The sequence below is a fragment of the Ailuropoda melanoleuca genome, chromosome 2, assembly GCF_002007445.2.
Source record: "Ailuropoda melanoleuca isolate Jingjing chromosome 2, ASM200744v2, whole genome shotgun sequence".
Taxonomy (NCBI): domain Eukaryota; kingdom Metazoa; phylum Chordata; class Mammalia; order Carnivora; family Ursidae; genus Ailuropoda; species Ailuropoda melanoleuca.
In genome coordinates this window covers 93,390,459-93,412,360 of record NC_048219.1, presented here as the reverse complement: position 1 = coordinate 93,412,360, position 21,902 = coordinate 93,390,459, and the positions used below count along the sequence as shown (strand labels likewise).

Genomic DNA, 21,902 nt, shown 5'->3' with positions numbered 1-21,902 from the left:
CGTGGGTAATCAAGGATGTCCTATCTGGCTTCACAGTCTTACAAGGAGGCACAGAGCCAAGCTGGTTCAGGGGCTCTGGAATGACTGAGAGGGGGGTGTGTGTCTGTGTGCACCTGCCCAATCTGTAGCCAGTCGATGTCCATGCCCACACTATGCCACACCCCAGCAGGCTCTCAACCACCCACCTGGAGCCTGTACACCACCTGGGCTCCAGCAGCACCATATGAGTCCTAGTCTAGGAGTCCAGGTTCCCATCTGATGATACAGTGCTTTCCCTTTGGAACCCAGGACCTCTACGCCAATGACAGGACACTCACTGGGATGGAAGGCTTAAATATTAATATCCTAGAAACCATGCAAAGGAGTTGATCAAATGAAGACAAAAGCTGATTAAATGGAGAAAAGGAGCCAATGGGTGTTCTTGGTCAGGGGAGACAAAGGTGAAAACAGTACTTTGGGGTCTGGGCTCTAAAGAGGTGATAAAAAAAAGTGTGTAAGATCTTTGAGCCTATCCCTAGGAATATGAAACCGGCTAACAGCAAAATGCTTCATGGGATTCTGTGCTCAGATCTGTGCGTGGGGAGCCCTGAGTGGTCTAGGCAGAACCAAAAGCTCTGGATTCAGGATTGCCTGGGGTTCAAATTGCAACCTCTATGCTTCATGCTGTGGAACCTCCCTTCACTTACTGTTGAGCATGATATAAAGACGGTCAGTAATCCCCACCCCTTGGTTGTCCCAGGACTAAAATGGGTGCTGCCTGTGAGGGCCTAGGTGACCCAGTTTCTCAGGCGTCCAGTGGACCCAGTTTCCCTGACTGGTGGTGGTGACAAGTGCTCAGGGGAACCATCTGGAAGCAGTAGGATGTGAGGACCCCAGGCCCTAGAGGGGGGTCAGCGGGGGGNGGGGGGGGGGGGGGGGGGGGCTGCACAACATGGAGCTGCAGGAACAAAGGGGTGGAATCATAGTGGGCTGTCCCTGGAGTGAGTCAAACAGGGGGTTTACACTGGGATCAATCCAGCTAAGTGCCTCTCCTCTGGCCCTTTGGCCCTGCTGCAGGTGCTCCTGCCCTGGGCCCCCACAGGCCACAGACGTAAGGTCAGCTTTCCTCACTCTGGCCTTTGTTTCTTCCTCCATGATCGCTGCTCGGACACTGAGGACAAATTGGACCTCCAGTGCCACAGGAGCAGGCCAGAATGTGGGTAGAGAAGCAACCCCATGACGCTAGGTTGGTGCCGTGGGGATAGGACGCTGGGTCTCACAAAGAAGATGCAGCCCAAAGAAGGATAGGGCTGGGGGAGCCAGATGGTGAGCTCCCACGGTGATTCAACAGCAGCCCCTCCAGGGCCACGTGGACGCGTGGCCTAGCTCCATCCCAACCCCACATGGAGTTTCCTGGATACAAGTGCAGGTGCTGTGCCGCTTCTAATTCCCAAACAGGTCACCGCGTAGTTTCTCTTGACTCAGGACAAAGCCGGCAGGCATAGGCAGGGAAAGCGGACAGGAGGTCACTCACAGCCACTCCCCAGCCCTGCCCCGAAGCCTTCCCCAGTCCTCCAACCTCAGGCTCCACAGACCATCCCTGTACAGGCAGCGCCCAGCTCTCCGTGCTCTACCCCGCCCGGTTTGGAGATTCCGGGAGGGGCAGGCCCCAGGTAAAGTCAGGGCAATCCTCCCTACTCTGGGTCACTGCTTCCCGGACCCCGGACCCGACCCAGGTCCTGACCCGTCCCCCAGCTGGCTTAGGGGCTGGGATGGTTCAGCCACTTGTACTTTCCCGCGGCGCAGCCCTGGGCAAATCGCCCGACCTCTCTGGTTCTCTGGCCTCTCCGTAGCACTGTTTACTAAGCGCAGCGACTGGGCTCTCTGGATCACACTGGGGTCTAGGTGAGGGGCTGGGAATGCGGCCGGCGCAGAGCGTCCCGACCTCCCCACGCTGGGGTCCGCCTTCCGCACCACCTGCTCCACCGTCTGCGCGGAGGGCAGAACCGGGCCTTGGAGGTTTCCCCAATTCCTGTCTCTCCCCGGATGGGTCCACCCCCGTTGCAACAGCCACCGCGGGTGCCTCGGGTCCCACCAGGCTGGGAGCTGCCGGGCTCCGGGGACGTGCCTGGCTGCGCCTGCTCGGAGCCCCCCAGCTCGGTCTGCACCCACCTCGCAGCCACCCGGCACCGCGCAGAAGCCCCCACCTCCCCTTCGTCCTCTCCTGCTCAGCCACGCCCGTTCTTCGGGCCTCCATTTCCCCATCTGCGCAGCGAGGTGTGGAAGAACTGGGATGGCTGGGAGCCCTTGCGGCCTGAATATTCCAAATCTTTTCTCTCCTTCGCCGCCAACCAGGACGCGCCTGCTGAGATGCGCGTGCTGCGTGCGTCTTCTAGTGGCCAGTCCTCGCAACTGCACTGTCCTCGTGTGGAGGCCCTGAGCCCCTTTTGTGAACTGATTAATCACACAGTCAATAGGGAAGGGGATAGGATAAATAAACCTCAGAATGTATAAATAATAGGTGAGTGATAATGAGTCAGTGAACACTTGAATGGATATCAAAATGAAAGCATAGACAGAGTAAATGAGCAGCAGAACCAATTCAATTAATGGCCCTGTTTGTGAGTCCTTTCAAACATGTCATTTAGGGGGCGCCTGGGTGGCACAGCGGTTGGGCGTCTGCCTTCGGCTCAGGGCGTGATCCCGGTGTTATGGGATCGAGCCCCACATCAGGCTCCTCCGCTATGAGCCTGCTTCTTCCTCTCCCACTCCCCCTGCTTGTGTTCCCTCTCTCGCTGGCTGTCTCTATCTCTGTCAAATAAATAAAATCTTTAAAAAAAAAAAAAAAACATGTCATTTAGAATAAAAAATCAGACTGCTTATCCTGCCTACAAGGCCATGTGCATGGCATAAAATCTGCCCACCCTCACCCTATCTGCCTCACACACCCCAAATGGTCTCCCTTCTCAGTAGTTCTGCACTTAACCTTTTCCCCTGCCTGGAATCTCCTCATCCTTGGATTTGGTCCACCTGCAGCCCTTCAAGTCCAGCTGCTTCGTCTCCTTCCTGGGGAGCTTTGTCCCCACCTGGTCACCTCCAGTGTCTGTCTTCCTCCAGGCCCTACACGCTGACCCCCACACATATATATAATGGCCCTACTGCCAGGGTAGGCTGAGTGCCAGCATATAGCAGGTGCTTAGGACAAATTAAAGCAGTTTGCTGGTGACCTGACTCCACCCAGAAGCCAACTCTTCCCAGAAATGAGCTTCCTTTCTGTCCCCATCAACCTGCCCTGGAGCTATCTGAGCCCTCCCCAGATGAGGAGGAAGAAGTGGAATAAGCCAGGTGCATAGGATCCAAACTGGGAGAGTCCAGGCTGGGGCTCACAGAGGCTGGCAACCTTGCCCCCCTCAATCCTGGGGGTGGGGAGTGGAGCTGGAGGAGGCAGTGAGTTATTCAATGCAGTCCATTCCTCCTGCTGGCCTGGCCCCCTCCAGGCAGGGCCTCACCTGGGACAGAGTGGTTCAAGGAGCTGTGTTAATTAGCTTTGATGATAATCAGAAAGCAGCAGCACAGGATGGCTTCGTTCAGTCTCCAGTGATAACAGCATGACCTCCTTCTTCCCCGAGTCCTCACAATCTACTTCCCCGTTCCCTTGGTTCCAGGGAGCCCAGCAGATTTCAGTACAGACCAATTAAAGGGGCTCCAAAGGATAAAAATAGTGTGTGATTCCAGAAGGGCTTCTTCCCTGTGACCCCTACAGTGTCTCTGATGATCAAAGCTAGGCAGGGATGCTCCCACACTCATTTTCGTTTCCCTGTCTGTGCAGTCAGAGCCACTTCATCTCTGCTGTCCAGCGAGCATCACCTGCCACCTTAATGTTCCAGTTAGTTTGCCCATTCTGAATTTGCACACAAGAAGGGAAGGACATGATGTGCCTCCTCCCTTCATCGAATGGGGAGTGGCACTTCCTTGGGTGGGACAGCTCCTTCGGGTGAGCCCTCAAGGGCACTGGCTTGGGCAAAGTAGACAAGCTGGCTGGGAGGTAGGAGCTCAGGGTCCCCCCCGCAGGTCAGGCACTCAGGTGTCACCTTGCCAGTCCCAGGGAGGCCCAAGTGTAGTTTCCCAGCATCCAGGAGGACCACAAAGGAGTCAGTAGCAGCATCGTTGGACCAGCAGTATTGCTTCCATACACCTGTGGCTGTCCCTCCATTCAGTGCCTGACTGAACATCTCCTGTGTTCCAGGTCCCCAGGAAATCCAAGTCCCAAGAAAGTAAACGTCTCTTTTTTAAGGATGAGCACTGGGATTCAAACCCAGGGCCACCTGACCCCAGAGCCTTTCCAGTATGTTCATCTCCATTTCCTCCTGCCCCCTGCCCTGCTGCTTACAACAGCCCCTCAAATGTCACTGGGTCTTCTAAGGAAGAACTCCTCCAGTGACCGGAAACGGGGTGGAAACAGGAGGAGGGTGATGAGAGTGACAATGACAGTTCAATGGATAAGACTCCTTTTTAGCAAATGTTATTGTGGAGCTGAGAACTGTCTGCTTATAACAGCAACTCAGAGCCCATTTTACCCTTGAGACCATGCGGCATGTCTGCCCCTGTCACACACAGTGACCCTGTAAGTAGTGGATAGCCGTGCTCCATCTCCCCTCCTCTGTCCTCTCCACGCTTAGCATCCCTGGATCCCTTCATGATGCTTCAGTGTGAAGATTCCTCCTCCACTGCACCCACTTTCTCTCACAATATTGATTCTTTTTTTTAAAGGAGGCAGTCAGCCTGGCTGGCTTCATGCTGAGAAACCCAGCTCCCCTGTGATGGAAGGTCACGAAATCTCTTTTAGCCTCCGCTGGACTCCTTGTGTGGTCTGCAGATCAGCGGGAGATGTGGACAGTTAATCCATAGAATTGTCCCCCTCCCCACCAGGCTCTCTCCTCTCTGAGACATCTCCCTTCACTTTCCTACAGCTTCCATTGCCCCGAGCCTGTCCCTCGTTCTTCAAACCAGGGACACTCTGGGCTTTCTGTCCCCACTCTCACATATCCTGAGAGTGAAGGATGAAGCCTCACCCATGCTGCCCTCCCCCCAAAGCCCTGCTGCAGCGTCCACCTGCTTCTGATCACTCTCCCATGCCTTCCTGTACTTGGTTCAACACTGTGTCCAGAGTCTACAGTTCTGACTTGTAGCAGGGTTAGTTTAACAGGAGCTCCTCTACCCTCGCTGTTTGCGGGGATGGTACCCACTTCCATTTCTCACTTTTCTTTTTATAATCTAGCCTAAGTCTGAACACGTCAACTGATCAGTGCGCATTACATCAGCTCCCCAGGTAATTGGTTTCAAGGAATAATAACAGATGGCATGCCTCCTCTCCACATCTTCCATGATGAAAATAAGAACCAAGCACTTTTCTGTCATTTTATTCTAGAACTTAACCATCAGAAACTCCAGCATAGCCCCTATCCCAGACAAAAGTTCCTCAACCTGGGATGCCCAGAGAGGCCTGAGTCCACACCAACCTGTCCTTCATCCACAGCCCACACAGGAGCTTTGGGATGCCTGCTTCCTCTTCCAACCCCACCATCCAGCACCTTAAGGCAGGTGGGACTCTAAGAGGCAGCCAAGACCTCTTTCCAGCCCCAGCCCATGGACTCAGGTCACCCCCTGCAACAGGGACTCAGGTGTGGGGTGAGGACCCCAAGGTTCTGCCTCCCTGCCGCTGGGCAGCCTCTGGGTTCTTGCCCAGCCTTCCCTCCATGCTAGGCAGCCCTGTCTTTCAGAACCTTCTTAGGGCCCTGAATGGAGGTAGAGGGGGCAGGGATGCTTCCTCTCTTTTGGGTCAATAAACCTCACTTTTTACTGTGGCAGACACAAAGATGCACCACTCAAACTCCCTACAGGAAAGGACTCAGCAACAGGAAAGGGATTTGCTGGCAGCCCGAACACTGATTCCTTCAGGTCTGCCCAGCTTTCAAGGCAATGTCACTCTTCCAGCTGTCCCCAGCCAATAACAGTGTGTGTAGCAGATGTGTGAGAGCCTGGCCATTTCCCCAGCACAGGGCTCTGGGTACAGGCAGGGCCCCAGGACAGACCGCGTGCTCTGAGAGCCCCTCCCTGCTCACACGGGCTGGAGATGCAGGTACATCTCACCGTGGTCTGTGGGCTCCCTGGCCCAGTTCTGCTCTGCCCTTTTCCTTCTGTGAGGGCTACTCCCCCATAAATCTTTTGTTTTCCCAACTCCATTCACCTGACACATGTATCCTGAGACTCCTCTTCCCAGCTGTCCCTGTGAGCTCCTTCCAGCTCTGCCCGCCAGCCACCAGCCTTCCCCCTGTACCTGGTCTGCACAGATGGATCGCACAGCCCTCTCCATTTTGCTAACAGCCAGTACACGTAACACTTGGGCATTTAAAGAACTTCATTGTCACTATCCCCACTCATGTTAAATCGGGTCTTCGTGGTGGCTCTGTCTCCTGGCTCTGGAACACAGCCAGACACGTCCTTATCTCTCCACAAATACTTGCTGAATGAATGAATGAGCAAATGCTGCCAGGTGAGCCCCACAGAGAAAGGGGAGAGCTGCCCTATGGGGAATGCCCAGGAGGACAGCACAGGAGGACATGCACCCAACTCCCCCACAGAGGCCTCTGGAAGGGAGGTGATTTTAATCACATAAGAGGGGGGCAGCAGGCACTGCAGAAGTGACAGGTTTTAATTTGTAATTGTTTCCATCCTCATTTCTCGCTTCTGCTCCACTGACAGGCTCCCTGCACTTAAATCAGCTTTGTCCTTTCTGCTCAAGGAGAAATGTAGAAATCCAAGAGCGAGTCGATGATTTGTGTGGAAGGCCTGTAAGGGAAAGACAGATGTGGGTGACAGGAGACAAGAGGCCAGACGAGGGAGGAGCTGGGATAACCCAGACGCCTGCCTTTCTTGGTGACTATAGCTGCCACCACCGGGGTGCAGGACCTCGCAGGCAAGGACTACCCTGCACCACATTGCTCTGTGAGCAAGGTCTTACTATGTCCCTTGTGAAGACAAGAAAGCCAAGGCACAAGGAAGAATGAGGCTGAACAGCTGATGTGTGCTGGAGGTCAGATTCATGCACGGCAGAATGACCCCAGTGCTCCAGCTCCATGAGGACAGCAAGGGTATGACTAGACGTTTGCTAAGGCCCTGATCCCCAGGCCTCTTCACCTGCTGAGAGCTACCTGCAAATCCCAGCATCTGTGCTGAGCTCTGATGGGCACTAACTCAGTAGGTCAACTTGTGTGCACGGCCACTCTATGCCAGGCCGTGGACATGAAAAAGTGTGTGGCTGCTTCTGCCCCTGGACACCATGCCAGGGTAGAAGACAGTGGCTGGGTAGCTCAGCACATGCACCAGCAGGCTTGTTCTGCAGAAATGGGGAGAAGGGGCTCTCTGAAGAGGCCAAGAGGCAAGGTCAGGCTTCCTGACGGATGGTCTATAAAAGCTTGTTCTAGAATCAACATTGTTTGGCCATGTATCATGTATGCAGAGCCAGAAGGTACACAGAGGTGGAGAGAAGGCATTTGGAGCTGGCAGTGAGCAACGTCTGGGGAATAAGCTTACCTGGAGAGGAAGGCACCTGTGAACACAGGAGGTTCAAAGGAGGAGCTTGAGGTAGGTGGTGTGTCACATGGGTGAACATGGTTTGGTAGGACCCAGGGGATTCAAGTCTCTGAGATGGATGATATGCTGGTGGGAAGTCCTTGCAGGTGTCCTTCTGCTGTTCACTTCCTTTCTTCCTGGCCCTGGGAGTCCAGCGTGGGCTACAAAATGTTGTTTACAAATATGAAAGTCTACCTGAATAGCAGCCTTTCACTACCTGTAGCCAACCACATCGAGAAGCCAAGAAAGGGCCCACATTGGAAACAGTGGGTCAAAAGGTGTCTGTCTTGGGCACTGCACTTTCCCTAGCACCCAACACAGTGCCAGGCACAGAGCAGGACTCAACTAATCTTGCATGAGTGGATGGATGGATGGATGGATGGATGGATGGATGAAAAGGTGTCACACCTGTTCTACTGTGAGGGGAAACAGTAACCTGCACAACTCATCACAAACACACATGTTCACCAGCACACACACACTTGAGAGAGTCACACACTCCTACACACTCACAGATTCATATCCATGCACACATAAAGGAATGCTGGGAACACGTGGGCCATACTGACTCTAGAGAGGTGACTTAGTCATAGATGCCAATCCATAAACAGTGTATACGGAGGTGAGAGGTCAGTTAGTGAAGGTCACCCATTAGTGGCCCTTGATTGATTCTGTGGGTCTTGACCAGTGTTCTTCTAGAAAGGGAAAAGAAGAAAATAGAGAATTAAAACTGTCTAGAGGTATGAGAGTAAATGCCAGCTGGCAAGACTCATCATTGTCCACTGGTGTCCTGGCTTGCCATGTAACACTAGTTTCTTAGGGTGAGTTGGGGGTCAAAATCTCTCAAAGCCACTGACTAGTGGCATCCCTCATTCTCACCCTTGGGTGCCACTCAGAAGGGAAAGCCAAGTGTTCTCGCAGTGGCTTCAGGTAGTTAAGCCATGTTTCAGTGAGAGCCCTCTCCAGATGTGGCTACTGGCTGTGGAGAAAGCCACCTGACCAGCCGTGTGTACGTACCCCACACCTCTTCAGCTCCATGGAGTAATAGCTCCATCTTCTAGATGCTCACAGTGTACTTTTAAAAGGGAGACTGTAACGCAATGTGGTAAGAGCAACTGTAAACATATCTGTAAGTCTTCCTGGGGGTTCTGGGGTAGCCTAGGGTCCAAAGACACTTTCAGTATGGATATGATGTGTGACATGAACATAAGCCCTGAAAAACATTGGGAATTGACTGTATGGAAAGAGGAGGAGGTGAGGGAGAGGGAAGAAGACAGGTAGTGGGGAGGGCACTCCACCAGAAGGAATGGCATGACGAAGTGTGGAAGCTTAGGGGACACAGTGCTTTCTGGAAGCAGAGGGTGAGTTTGTGTTACCTGTGCGTGATGTCCACTGCCTGTGTGACATGGGACAGTGGCTGGAAACATCAGTGGGTTGGGGCTTGGTGCACACACCCTCTGGGTCCTGGTCCAGCTTCACCTCTCTGGCTCCAAGTAAGCCAGGGCAGGCAAAGACAGAGACATGCCCACGGCCACCCAGCTCATGGGATAGTCTCCAGCCTGTGGAGCTCAGTCCAGCGGAGCTTCTCACTCTCCTGATCCTGGTTTGGGGGTCTCTGCTTTGTTTTACCACATCCGTGTCATCAAAGGAGCACGGGATATGCTGGAGCCTGTCAAGTCCTACACACTCTACCTGTGTGCAGGTACATCTCTCCACACTGCCAACTTTGGCAGTCACGGCTTCATTTCTCAGGACACCATGCCAGTAATTCATCATGCCATCCTGGAATGTGCAAGCCAGCACTTTCCATGTTCCCATGAGGTGACTTCACTGCACCTCAGAGAAATGATCCTGCGTGCTCTTGCATATCCCTTTTTGCAGTGTGTACAAAAAGTGGAAGAAGACCTACATCTTGGCTCTCTTAAAGCAAATGCAATGCAACCAAGCCACAAGGGGCACCAGCCAATTGGCTGTTATATGAGAAGCAGCTTTGCCAATTACCAGCTCGTGATACTCACGAGGGTGAGCTGGCCCCTCCTACATGGCTTGGACCTGCACACCCGTCCCCATCTTTCACCTGCTACCCACATGAAAGACAGTTTCTTCCTTGAATTACTTAGGGTTTTCCAGAGCAACAAAGCCAATAGAAGATGATAGACAGGTGAAATATGTAGACAGATAGATGGTAGATAGATGATAGATGATAGATAGATAGATAGATGATAGATAGATAGATAGATAGATAGATAGATAGATGATAGATAATAGATAGAGATAATAAAGGATTTGTTGTAAGGAATTGGTTCACATGATTGTGGAGGCTGGGCAGTCCCAAGATCTGTAGTCTGAAGGCCTGAGAAGCAGGAAAGCCAGTGGTGTAGGTCTCAGTCCAAGTCTGAATCCAAAGGCAAAAGCAGACCAATGTCTCAGCTCAAAGATGGCAGAAAAGTGCATTCGCTCTTGCTCCAGCTTTCGCTCTGTTCAAGCCTTCACACACTGGATGAGACCCACCCACACTGGGAAGGGCAACCTACTTGACTCAGTCTAGTGTCAAATGTTAATCTCATCCAAAAACACCCTCACGGACACACACAGAAATAAGTGTTTGACCGAATACCTGGGCACCCCATGGTCCAGACAAGTTGGCACATAAAATTAACCCTCACACTCCCTAAATGCAAGCTTTACCCTGCTGCAGTTACTATAACAAATCATCTAGAAGGTGGAGCACTATTTGTTTGTTGACCTGTGACCTGTCCCTTCCCCACCAGAACTCACGTCCTGTGGTAGCAGACACTTTTCCTGTCTCACTCATGCTGACCTGTTGGGCTTAAAACACGACCAGCACACAGTAGGTACTCAGAAGAGATTTGTCGAGGGAGTCAGTGGATGAAGATCCCAGAGTGGTGAGTCCCTGGGAACTTTTTTAAAAATATTCTTCATATTTTGCAGTATTTTCTAAAATGTTTAAAATGGATCGTTTCCTACCTATATGATAAAAAATATAATAATGATACAATTTTTCCAATGTCAATTGAGAATTTCTGAGTTCCGTTTCCTGCCAGTATTTTCCAGCCTGGGACTGACAAAGGCATTTTTCTTTGCCAACTGACCACCTGCGGGCTTCCTGATCTCTTTTCTGCATAGTAGGTCTCATTGTTGAAGGCGAAGTGAAAGACCTGTTTCTTATGAACCCAACATTGGGCTTCTGTTCTCCCATCTACTCCTCATACCGAGCCTTGAGCAGGGCAGGCTGACCACACTTTGCAGATGGGGAAACTGAGCTGGGAGAGCTCCTGGCACAGGCCAACGAGCTGTGATCCGACAGCCCAGCCACAGGGTATGCGTGAGACCCAGAGGTGGCAGGGGGAACCAAATGTCCGCTGCAGCCGACTCCCAAGGCAGTCATTAGTCCTGTGTTCTGCCAAAACCCCTTTTAGAGCTTTCTTTCCTTATCATGCCTGTGTGCTTGGGAGTGAATGTAAGTAAGCATGTTTGTATATGCTCTGAGGGCAGACGTCATGCACACGCAGCCTTGCATGTGGATTCGGACATGTATATGCAGCATGCGGCTGTGTTCATGTGTGTGTTTTGTGTGTGTCTTCCGTGTGTTTATCTGTGGGTACTAGTGTGTGTGTGTTCTATATTCCGTACCTGTACATGTGTCTGTGTTTCATACTTGGGGGAAAGCACAGAAGAAAAAATAAGTGATATCTGTTCCCAAGAAGCTTCTAGTGTAATTAGTGAAGACACCAAACACACGGAGGTGTTCGGGTAAAGTGTGGCCTCTGGAAAGTCGGGCATGTGAGCCAGTGCGGCCTGGGCACAGGCCTTGGACCTCACAGGCGATGGAGCTCATCAGGCTCCATCACATTTCAGCCGGGGTATCACACCCCACCGGCCGGACCTCAGCTTCCTCGCCCCTACTATGCGGCAAATAGTGCGGCCTCCAGGGAGAACATCCTGAAGTGCAGAGCCCGGCCCATGGGGAAGCGTCAGAAGGAACAGAAGAGTCAGCTTCAGACATCGTTCCGGGGAAAGGAGAGGACTGTGAACAGGAGCAATCAGGAAACCACAGGGAACAGGCCGGGCTTCAGCTGGGTCCTGGAGAATTCACGGAGAGTAGGCATGGCTGGGGACGGCCATGAGAAGATGCAGGCCGACAGGTCCTCCTCCCATCATACTGGGTCCCGTTGTTTCAGAGCCAGGCAGAATGCAGCCTTCGGGTTGACATGGAACACCCCGCAGCACCATGGGGAACCTGGCACCAGCCGGCCACAGAGCCCCAGCTGCTCCCGGGGAGCCTCCATGTGGCTGGGCGCCCTGAGCCAGCTACTTCACCCCTCTGGTGTCCACACTTTCCCCACAAAAGCCCCGATTCCCCCTCGCAGACTCCGGTGGGGGCGGGAAAGGGGCAGGACTGAGTTAGGCTGGAACACGTACCTCTCACGAGGAAAGGAGAAAATAAATGTCATAGTAAAGAGAAGAGCCGTGCTCTCATTTGTCTGTGAAGTCTCATGTACAGAGAGTTTTATCAGCCATGAAATTAGCCCTTCATGCTCTCCTACGCCAGCAGCCCAGTGAGGACTGAGAGGGCACTGTCTCAGCGCCTCCCGTGAGCCACAGGGGATCCCGCTCCAGGGCCAGCCTTCCCTGCTGCCTGTCTCGGGGCAGCCACTCCCACGGGCCAGGCCGTGCACAACCATCAGGGCACAGAGTGGAGCAAGGACGCAAAGCGCCGTCCCTGCGCTCTGACAGCTCTGGCTCAGCCGGAGGCAACAACAGAAACCAGCTTCTGCAGAGCCACATCTAAACAGAGACTCTCTTCATGTCCAAGGCTTCCAGCATTATAGACACAACTTGGAGTCCTGATTTTTTGGGCTTTGAGATGATAGTGTGAGGCAGTAGGAAACACACAGACTTGCCAGTGAAATCTGGGTTCAAACCCTGGCTGCCCTACCAAATAAAATGACGCTGGATAAGTTCCTTTGACTCTCTGAGTCTTGGTTTCTCTGTCTCTTCTGAGGGCATCACAATACCATTCCACGGGTGGAGGACAGGACTGGACAGGGCAGTGTGGGGGCTCAGCAGGCTGGCTGTCTGCACATCAGGCTTGACACTTGCTCTAGGGGCTGCCTGCACTTGGGAGGGTTGGGCATGGGCTTGACCCCGGGGCTGTCATGCACACACATGCACCTGGAGCCCTGACCTGTGGAGTGTGTGCTTCCTGACGTCTGCACTCAGCTGGAATATTTCTCTGCGCCTACCTCCCTGAGATGAATTCTAGAGGCATCCACAGAGTCAACTGTCTGACCCAGGTATTTCAGGACCGACGAGCATCAGAAATGTTTTCCTCCATTCCTGCCCTTGCCTGGTCCAAGTGTTATTCAGGTGACTGCCCTTTAAAGGAAGAAAAAATCATTCTTATTCTCCCCATTTTCTCTTCTTCCCTCCCTCCCTCCTTCCTTCTTCTGAGAGTTTTCAGCCTTGGTGAGGAGGGAGTGACCAGAATGCCTCCATGCACAGAGGCCGCTCTGGTGTGGCCAGGGAGACTATAGCACGGGACCTGGCCCACGCTTGTGTGGGAGATGGGGTCCAGCAACCCTTAGTGCCCTGAAGCTTCTTGGACCACCATGTTCCCAGTTTCATAAGATGAGCATCCAGCCCAGACTAGAAAAGCCTGAGCTCTACTTTGCTTGGGTTATGTAGCCAAAACTTATCTCCATCAAATGGTACTTGCCAAAAACAAGGTTTAATCTTGGCCACTGCAGGTCCTGGGTTTCCCCTGGTCCAAAGTAGTGTCTTGGCATGGTGAGCAGGGCCTCTGGGCTCTCTCCACGCCTCTCAGGGGCCAGGGAACACTTCTTTGGCTTTTGCATACCCCAGCATCCTTGCTGGCTCCCCAGAGGTGATCCTGGCTCAGCATGGCCTTTCACTGACCTTCATTCTGTGGAATCTCCCTGGGGTAGTCCCAGCCCTCCATCTGCAGGTCCCATTCTGCCCTCATGGGCAGGGCCAGCAAGCAGCCCCTTGCTCCAGGGGCTGAGCGCAGAGTACATGGGGTGAGGCAGACCCCTCCTGCTTCAGACGCCCATCCACAGCTACATTGGAGGCCTATGGCCAGGTGCACATCCCTGCTCTGGGACATCCAAAACTTATCCAGATTTCTGTTTACCCTCCTCTCATGAGCTTTCAGTGCATCAGCTTTCATCTCTGTACTGGGAGAAGTACCCTCTATGCCATTTGGCATTCTTCCCACCTCTATATCTCTATGCCTTTTAGGTCTAAACTTCGCATCTTTAGGGCTGTTACTTCTTGAAACTCTTTTTAGATATCCAAACCCAAGAACTGCACAAATCTTTTCTCCCTCAAAATTCCAAACACTTGTGCTTTGACCAGAAAGAAGATTGTCTCTAAAAGATTCAAAAAAAAAAAAAAAACCTTTTAATAGGAGGCTTACAGAGGAAGTCAGTTTGCCAACTTTCAAATTCCGTTTCCTCCACCTGACTTCTGTGTGACTTCAGACAAGTTGGTGGATCTATGTCAATATCCACATCTATGAAATGAAAATAAGAATAATGAATGATAATGAAGGAATATACTTAAAAGTGCTCAGTAGTATCAGGCACCAAAGAATCTTTCAAAAAATATAGCTATTAATATTTAGAAAGGCAATTGACTTCTCTGTTTTCTCTAAGTGCTTTGTGGCCTCTGTTCTCTGGGTTGACAGGTACCCCCAAGGACAACAAAGGGCCCATGGAGGAAGCATATGGGAGTGCCACAGCTTCAACAAAAATATAACCAAAAAAACCCTTAGTGATTACCTCAAACATTACCATGTGACATTTAACTGCTACCACTTTACCATTCCCAAGGGGCTAATGGGCAACATTACCACCCTCCCTTAGAGCCCAGGGAGTGGAGGCATAGAGAGTAAAGCCCCCAACATGAACAGAAATCTACTATCCAGCCAGCTGGACCTGCACTGCCCATGCAGCAGCCACCAACCAGAAGAGGTTCCTGAACCTTGGAGTGTGACATCGTGAACTGGGATATCCTTTGAGTGTAAAATGCATGTGGAATTTGGGTGACTTAGTGCAAAATATGTGTGCATAAAATATCTCATTAATGTTTTTTATATTTATTGCATTTTAAATAATGTTTTTGATATATTGTGTTTAATAAAACACAATATTATAATGATTCTGCCTGGTTCTTTAAATGTGGCTATAAGAAAAAAGTTAATCACATGTGTGGCTGACATCCTATTTCCATAGGATACATTGAATTCCTTGAAATAGGTGGCAAAGCCAAGCTGGGCTGAGCCCATGGCCGTGTTCCATCTATAACAAGAGCACCTTCAGAAAGCCCAGGGTCTCACTTGGTCCCTCTCATCCCTGTGCAGACTGCTGGCTGCTGGCTGACCAGGGTAACAGAACTCTGCCCCCTAGGACCATAGGATGCAGGGAAGGATTGTCCTGCCATGACAGGCCACCCAGTGGGCTTATAACTCCATCCTTCTGTGCATCACTTCTTCAGGAAGAGGTGATCCCTCACCTCAAGGTAGGTACTTAAGGAAGTCCAGAGGATACGGCAAGAGAGATGGGAGAGATTTAGGAGATTTATCTTGAGAAAGACTCATTCTGAATTGCTGTTGGTTTTTCTTCTGCTTTCACCTTAAGCCAAGTGAAAGGAGCTTCATGAGAGCCCCTGGGAAAGTTTGGTGTATACCCCGGGGAATACAAGGACAACACCTGACTCCCACCCAACACAAACATCTAAAGACCAGAGACCTTCTCTGTGGGTCAGATGGGGGTCTGCCCTGAGGAGTCAGAGCAGGGCCATCAGGAAGCTTCTCTACCCAAAGGGCCCAGAGAACAGCTGAGGGGAAGGAGCCTGGGCTCAGTAGGTGTCAGTGAGAAACTGCAGTGAGAGGTCCCCAGTCCTGGGACTAGGGCTCCATTCCGCTGAACAGGTCTTGTAGACAGGCCGAGAGCACCCCACACTCACCTTTCCACTCGTACATGCAAGCCTGGCAGGGGCCCTGGCACATGTGGTTGCAATGTTGACATCTCCAGTACCCACACCCCTTCAACCTCAGTAAAGACTTACTCAGCTGGCACATGGCCACCCTTCCTTGCTTCTCTTGCAGCCAGAAGTGAGCTTGTCAGTGAGTTCCACAGGTGTGGGCAAGTAATGTGTGGGGCTTCCAGGAAGTCTCCTTAAAAGGGAGCCAATGCAGGTGCCATCTCTAATTCTACATTATTGGGATGATTCTCTGCTGAGTGTGTTTTTTTCACCCAAAGTCTAAGTCACATTTCCAACAACAAAGTATATTCAAGTGACTGCAAATAGTTCAATGTTGGTATGCCCAGAGCAGGTGTGGAGGACAAATGGAGAAGCCTGAGGCTGGAGAAACAGGGAGTGGCAGGCCACAAGGACCCTGGAGCAGCCTCCAGAGAATACTGTTTCCTCTCAGGAGCAGTGGGTGCCACCCAAGAGTTCCTGCAACACACTGACACAAACAGGGGTCTCTTTCCAGAAGGCTCGTCCAGAAAATGGATTCAAAATCAAGAGGCAGGTCAGGATACTCTGGCAGTATGCTCTCAGGTACTGGCAGTGAAGATGAAGGAAAGTAGAAAGCATTGACAAATTTCTAGGGCCACCTGGGTTGTGCAATCAGTTAAACGTCCAATTCTTGGTTTAGGCTTAGGTCATGATCTCAGGGTCATGAGATCAGGCCCCATGTCAAGCTCCATGCTCAGTGCTGAGTCTGCTTGGGACTCTCTCTCCCACTCTCTCAGCCCCTCCTTCCCCTCAAATAAATAAGTGAATCTTAAAAAAAAAAAGAAAGAAGAAAGAAAGAAAGAAAGAAAGAAAGAAAGAAAGAAAGAAAGAAAGATCATTCTAGAAGCAGATTTGGTTATTAATGAGCCCTGGGTACCAAAGGAAAAGTCAGACCAACAGCCAGAGCCAGGCCCAGGCTTCTGACTTTGACAACTTTCATCCAATGGGTCCATTCATAGGGAGAGAGAATGCTGGAGAAGATGATGAACTCAGGGGTTAATGGGTTAAGATTGGCATCAAGACATGTCCAATAGACAGCTGCATGCATGAGTATGGAGTTTGGGAGGGAGTCATCAATAATCATAATACATACCACATACCAAGCGCTTATGCAATGCCAGATAGTATTCTAAGCACTTTCCTGTATCCTATTATTATCCCTTTTTTAGAGATGTGGAAACTGAGACAAACAGAGGTTGTGACACCAAGCTGTTAACCACTATGCTCCCCACTAAAAGGGACATAGGCTAAGGCATCAATAAGAGGAGGAATGAAAATGGTCTGTCCAACAATCAAGAGCCCATGGGGAGTAGGAACGCTGGCCACAGCAGTTTTAGTGGAAGCTTGAGTTTGTATGTAAGCAATGAGAGAAGCAAAGAAATACCAGAGGTGTGAAATGGAAGCCAGAGGGTGGTAGCTGGAGAAAGATGAGTCAAAGTAGAATTTTTATTTAAATTCCAGTATAGTTAACATACAGTGTAATATTAGTTTCAAGTGTACAATATAGTGATTCAGCACTTGCCTACATCACCAGTGCTCATCATGACATACGCCCTCCTTGATCCCCATCACCCATTTCCCCATCCTCCCAGCCACCTCTCCTCTGGTAACCATCAGTTTGTTCTCTATAGTTAAGAGTCTGTTTCTGATTTCTGTCTCTGTTTTCCCCCTTCTTTCATTTGTTTTGTTTCTTAAAGTTAAAAGTAGAACTATCCTAGGATCCAGCAATTGCTCCACTAGGTGTTTACCCAAAGAACAGAAAAATACTAATTCAAATGGATACATGCACCCCAATGTTTATGGCAGCATTATCTACAATAGCCAAGTTGTGGAAGCAGCCCAAGTGTCCATCAACAGATGAATGAATAAAGAAGCAATGTGTGTGTGTATGTGTGTGTGTGTGTGTATATATATAAATGTATATATGTGTGTATATGTATATATGTGTGTGTGTATACACACACACACACACACAATGGAATATTACTCAGCCATCAGAAAGAATGAAATCTTGCCACTTGCTATGACAAAGATGCAGCTAGAGGATATTATGCTAAGGGAAATAAGCCAGTCAGAGAAAGAATTTTCTTAATATTAGTGGACTTGAGAAGATTTAAATACCATCAGGAAGAAACCAACACAAAGAAGTCTAATGATACAGAATGGAAAAGGGATGGCCAATGAAGTCAAATCCCCAAGAACACAGGAAGGGGCTGGAACCCAGAACAATGTGGAAGGATTGGCCCTGAGCAGTGGGGCAACCCAATTGAGGAGGAAGGAAAGAAGGGAGAGAGGGAGGGAGAGAGGTAGCAGGAAGTGAGGGAAGAGAGAAGGGTTGGGCCAGAGCAGGACACAGGTCAATGTGTTAACTTGCTGGGGGAGAAAGGAATTTCTGTCTGATAAAATCTTCCAATTACTCAGCAAAAGAAGAGGTCACTCATCAGCTGAGATGGGAGAGTAACAAAAAGAAACAGGAGGTGCAGGGCTGTGGAAGGTTCAAGATGGTCAGTGTGGTGACAGAGGAGTGTTTGCTGGCCAGAGCCTCACCCCTCACTGCTTCTCTGCTGCACAAGAATCAGGGATTCCTGGGTCTGGGATGTGACCAGAACCTGCAGGAAAAGTCTTTTCTGTCCTGCTTTTACTGAGGCCAGGCCCCATGGCGGAGGGCTGCCGGGTTCAGGCAAATACTCTCCCATTTGGTGTAAAGTGCTGAGGTATCTGATGAGCTGGGCACAACTGATAATTAGATTAGGTAATAAAATCACAACAAACTATAATATGGAAAGAAAGAAGACACTACACTGACCTCCCTCTGCTCAACCCCTGCATTTATCTCTAGGGAAGAGAAGGGCTAGACCAGTTTGAGAACAAGGTGAGAACCCCCAAACTGCCATCTCAGGGGGACTGAGCATCTGGCCTCCTGCTGCAGGATTGGCGTCCACCTCTGCAAGGTTGCAACTCGGCATCCACCCAGCCCTGCCCATCATTGGAGCTGGCACTCAGAGAAATCTCTGCAGTGCTAATTACCAGGCAGAGCACTGATATTCCATAATTAAATTAATTCAATATGGTCCATAAAATAAAACTAGCATGACCACTCACTAAGCCCCCCACGCAAGGTCATGATAATCTCATTTCAGGAATATTTATTCACTCCCAATCCCCGGCACTTTCCAGCAACAGGGACTGTTAGTTCCTATAATTTAGGTCTTTTTTTTCCTTCCTAGAAAAATAAATTACCTAAACAAATTGAATAGAATAAACAGCTTGAATTGCAAATTATAAAATTGCCTAGTCCAGCAGCACAGGAGGTTGTTATTCACAATATGTCACTTTAAGATAAGTTAATAAAGAAATATAGAAGAGAATCCATTTTTGGTCATCATTAGCATATACAGTACAAAAAGCTACAGGGTATTCAATTAATTCTAGACCATAATTATGGAGCAGGAGTCTTGCATATAAATCAAATTTCTTTTCTTTTTTTTTTCTTTCTTGCCTTCCATATAATGGGAAATGTCATTTCCAAGCAGCGTTCGGTGGAGGATGAATGGCCGCTGCCCAGCCACAAGGCTCAGGAGCGCCAAGAACTTATGTGGGAGCTTCAACCCTGCAGGTATTTCATAAACTTCTCACATCCAGAAAATCATAATTACTGTTTCTGCCATCATTTCCTATTTTTCTTCAGCTGCCATCTGTCAAGAGGCACTGGCCACCTAAACCTCATGTAAGTTGTGCAGTTACTAATTAATCCCAGAAGACAGCACAAGCTAAGTGGAAATACATTATTTTAAAAAGATGGAAGGAAACCAGGCACCATATGATAGATACTACATCAGGAGGGCAACTTCATGTGTCACTGCGGAAAAACAAAATGATGGAGGAAATGATTTGCAAAATGGCAAGCTCACATTCCGTTCCTCACGTGAAGTGCCGGAAATCACAGTTCTAGAGCGGAGAGTTTTCAGTTGTGGTCTGGGGACTGCTGGGCCCTGGGGACATTTCTCAGGGTTGTATGGGGTTTTTTTATGCAGAGTTCACTTCCAGATGTTTTTGGAAAAATCTAAACTTTCTTCCTCAATTCTTTCTTTTCAACCCCCAAATCACACATACCTCTTCTCCTTGAGCATTGCTAGATAGGACACCTCTACTTGACCAAGCTGTTTGCCTTTAAATAAATATTCCTAACTCTTGAACACATGGAAATGTCCCCAAGTCATCTGTTCCCTTTTCTGAAGATGTGATTGTGGTTGTAAGGTGCCTGTCCCAGAGCATGAGGCCCACCTACAGTTTCTGTTTGCTTGACAGCTTCACCTCTCTGAGCCTGGAGCCTTGGGGCACTGCTCCTTCCCCAGGTGCCTTCCCTGCACCAAGGAGCCATTTGACCCAGGCTGGCCAATCAGAGTGATCTTGACTGGGGCAGGGCTGACAAGTGTCCAATCAGAACCTTCTGGGTGGGTCTCTGTGGAGGATAGGGTGGAGAAGTCACAGGTGCTAAGGAGTCATTAGACCTGGGGCTGGGAGCCCATCTGTGCCACCTGCCTGAGAAAAGTATTCCTAGAGCAAGGCCAAGCTGCCAAGTGTGGACAGCCACCTGGGGACATCCTCTGAGCCTTGGACCTGACAATACCTGAGCCTTCTTGCCCTGGACGTCCAGTTCTGGGATCTAATTCATTCCTTTTTGTTAAGACAATTTGAGTGGGTTTCTGTTAGTTGCAAATTAAGAAGTCTTTCCTACATAGATACTTTGCCTGCCCCCCTCCCTGTCTGTACTCTGAAGTCTGACCTCCCACCACCCTGTCCTTGTTCAGGTAGCAGCCAGAGCCTGGCAGGAAGGTAAGCCTTTAACAAAACCCTGGCTTCTCTACCCAGCACCTGGGAGGACTTGTGGATGTGCTGAGCCATGAGCTGAGGGAAAGTGGCTTCTGGAGAATGGGGGGATATTTTTATGCTCCTGACTGCAGTCAAGAGAGGGGTCTTCTATGACTGCCCAGGGTCTGGGAAGCACCCAGTGCTCCCTTTCATCCATCTAACAGACATCACTGAGCCTGCAGGGCACAGGGGATACATCCAAAAATAAGACAGGCATGGCCCCTGCCCATCAGCCCTAGCCCCTCCCCAAGGCTGGAGCCCCTCCCTTGCTAGCTTCTACTCCTCCCTCCCCAAGCTTTCTTTCACACACACACGCACATGCATACACACAGAGAGACTCACCTACATCCATGTACACACATGTATATACAGTTGCACCCATATTCAGCAGCTCCACGTTCAAACACACCTCCATTCAATTGCCAAGTCCCTCTTCCCCACCTCTCCTCCTCCTTTACCATCCAGGCTAATCTTTCTGAGAACTTTGTGACTCAAGCTCAGCTGTCACATGCCCCAGGAAGCCTGCATGCAGAACCCCACCACCTGTGCCCACAGCCCAGGTCTCCCCATCTCATTCTCCCACCTGTTGAGAGACCTCTCTTCCCTTTGAGGCTGTGGGCACCTGGTTCATGGCACAGCCCACACCCAAATAAGCTTGGCAGCCTCTGCAATGAGTGAGTCCTTGAATCTCTGCAGATGCCTAGCTGAGCTCTGGGAGCTCCTAGTTGTGAATGATAAATTTAAGGAGCTTAGTATTTCAAGTTTTGCGGACTAGAAGAGGAGGGTGGAGCCCTTTCTGGAAAGTTCTAGAGGAGCCAGTTCTCATCCAATTCCTGGTGAGTTATCAGGGAGTTGGGAGTATATCTAAAGCCCCTAGACCAATGCCATTTACTCACCAGTGAACTCTCACTTAACCTGCTGAGGACCAGTGTCTCTGCCAAGCCCTGAGAGGGAGTGAAGAAGCCAAGACCACCTCCTTCACGGTGTTCCAGAGGAGTCAGTCCTGCCGACTTATGCCACCTGCCTTTCAGAGTCCTCATCAGAGCCTTGGAGACCCTGAGCTGGAAGTCAAAGGCTGTGGTTTAGAGACAGCAACCCCAAATCACAAAACATCAGAGTTCCAGAGGTTCCTGGTACTACTGTTGCAACACCCCTCACGTACACATGCACTTGACCTAGGGTCCCAGGGCACTGGTGACAAACTAGGCTTAAGGCCCACACCCCCTGAATCCCAGAATAGGGTCTTTACTTCTCCTCACATTCCTCTTCCCCAGGGCATTTACTGAGTATCTGTTCCACATCCACAGCCTTATAATTTACAGATGGGGAAAATAAGGGCCAGAGAGCCTAAG

General features: G+C 50.3%; 1 long non-coding RNA gene across 1 annotated transcript; it reads right to left on the bottom strand.

Moving 5' to 3' along the window:
• Positions 1 to 6,719: 6,719 nt before the first annotated feature.
• Positions 6,720 to 21,575, bottom strand: LOC117796386. The gene is made up of 3 exons (XR_004620858.1): positions 21,447 to 21,575; positions 7,573 to 7,772; positions 6,720 to 6,828 (listed from the first exon to the last, which is right to left on the bottom strand). It is a non-coding gene; the product is annotated as an uncharacterized LOC117796386 (long non-coding RNA).
• Between the last annotated feature and the right edge of the window lie 327 nt (positions 21,576 to 21,902).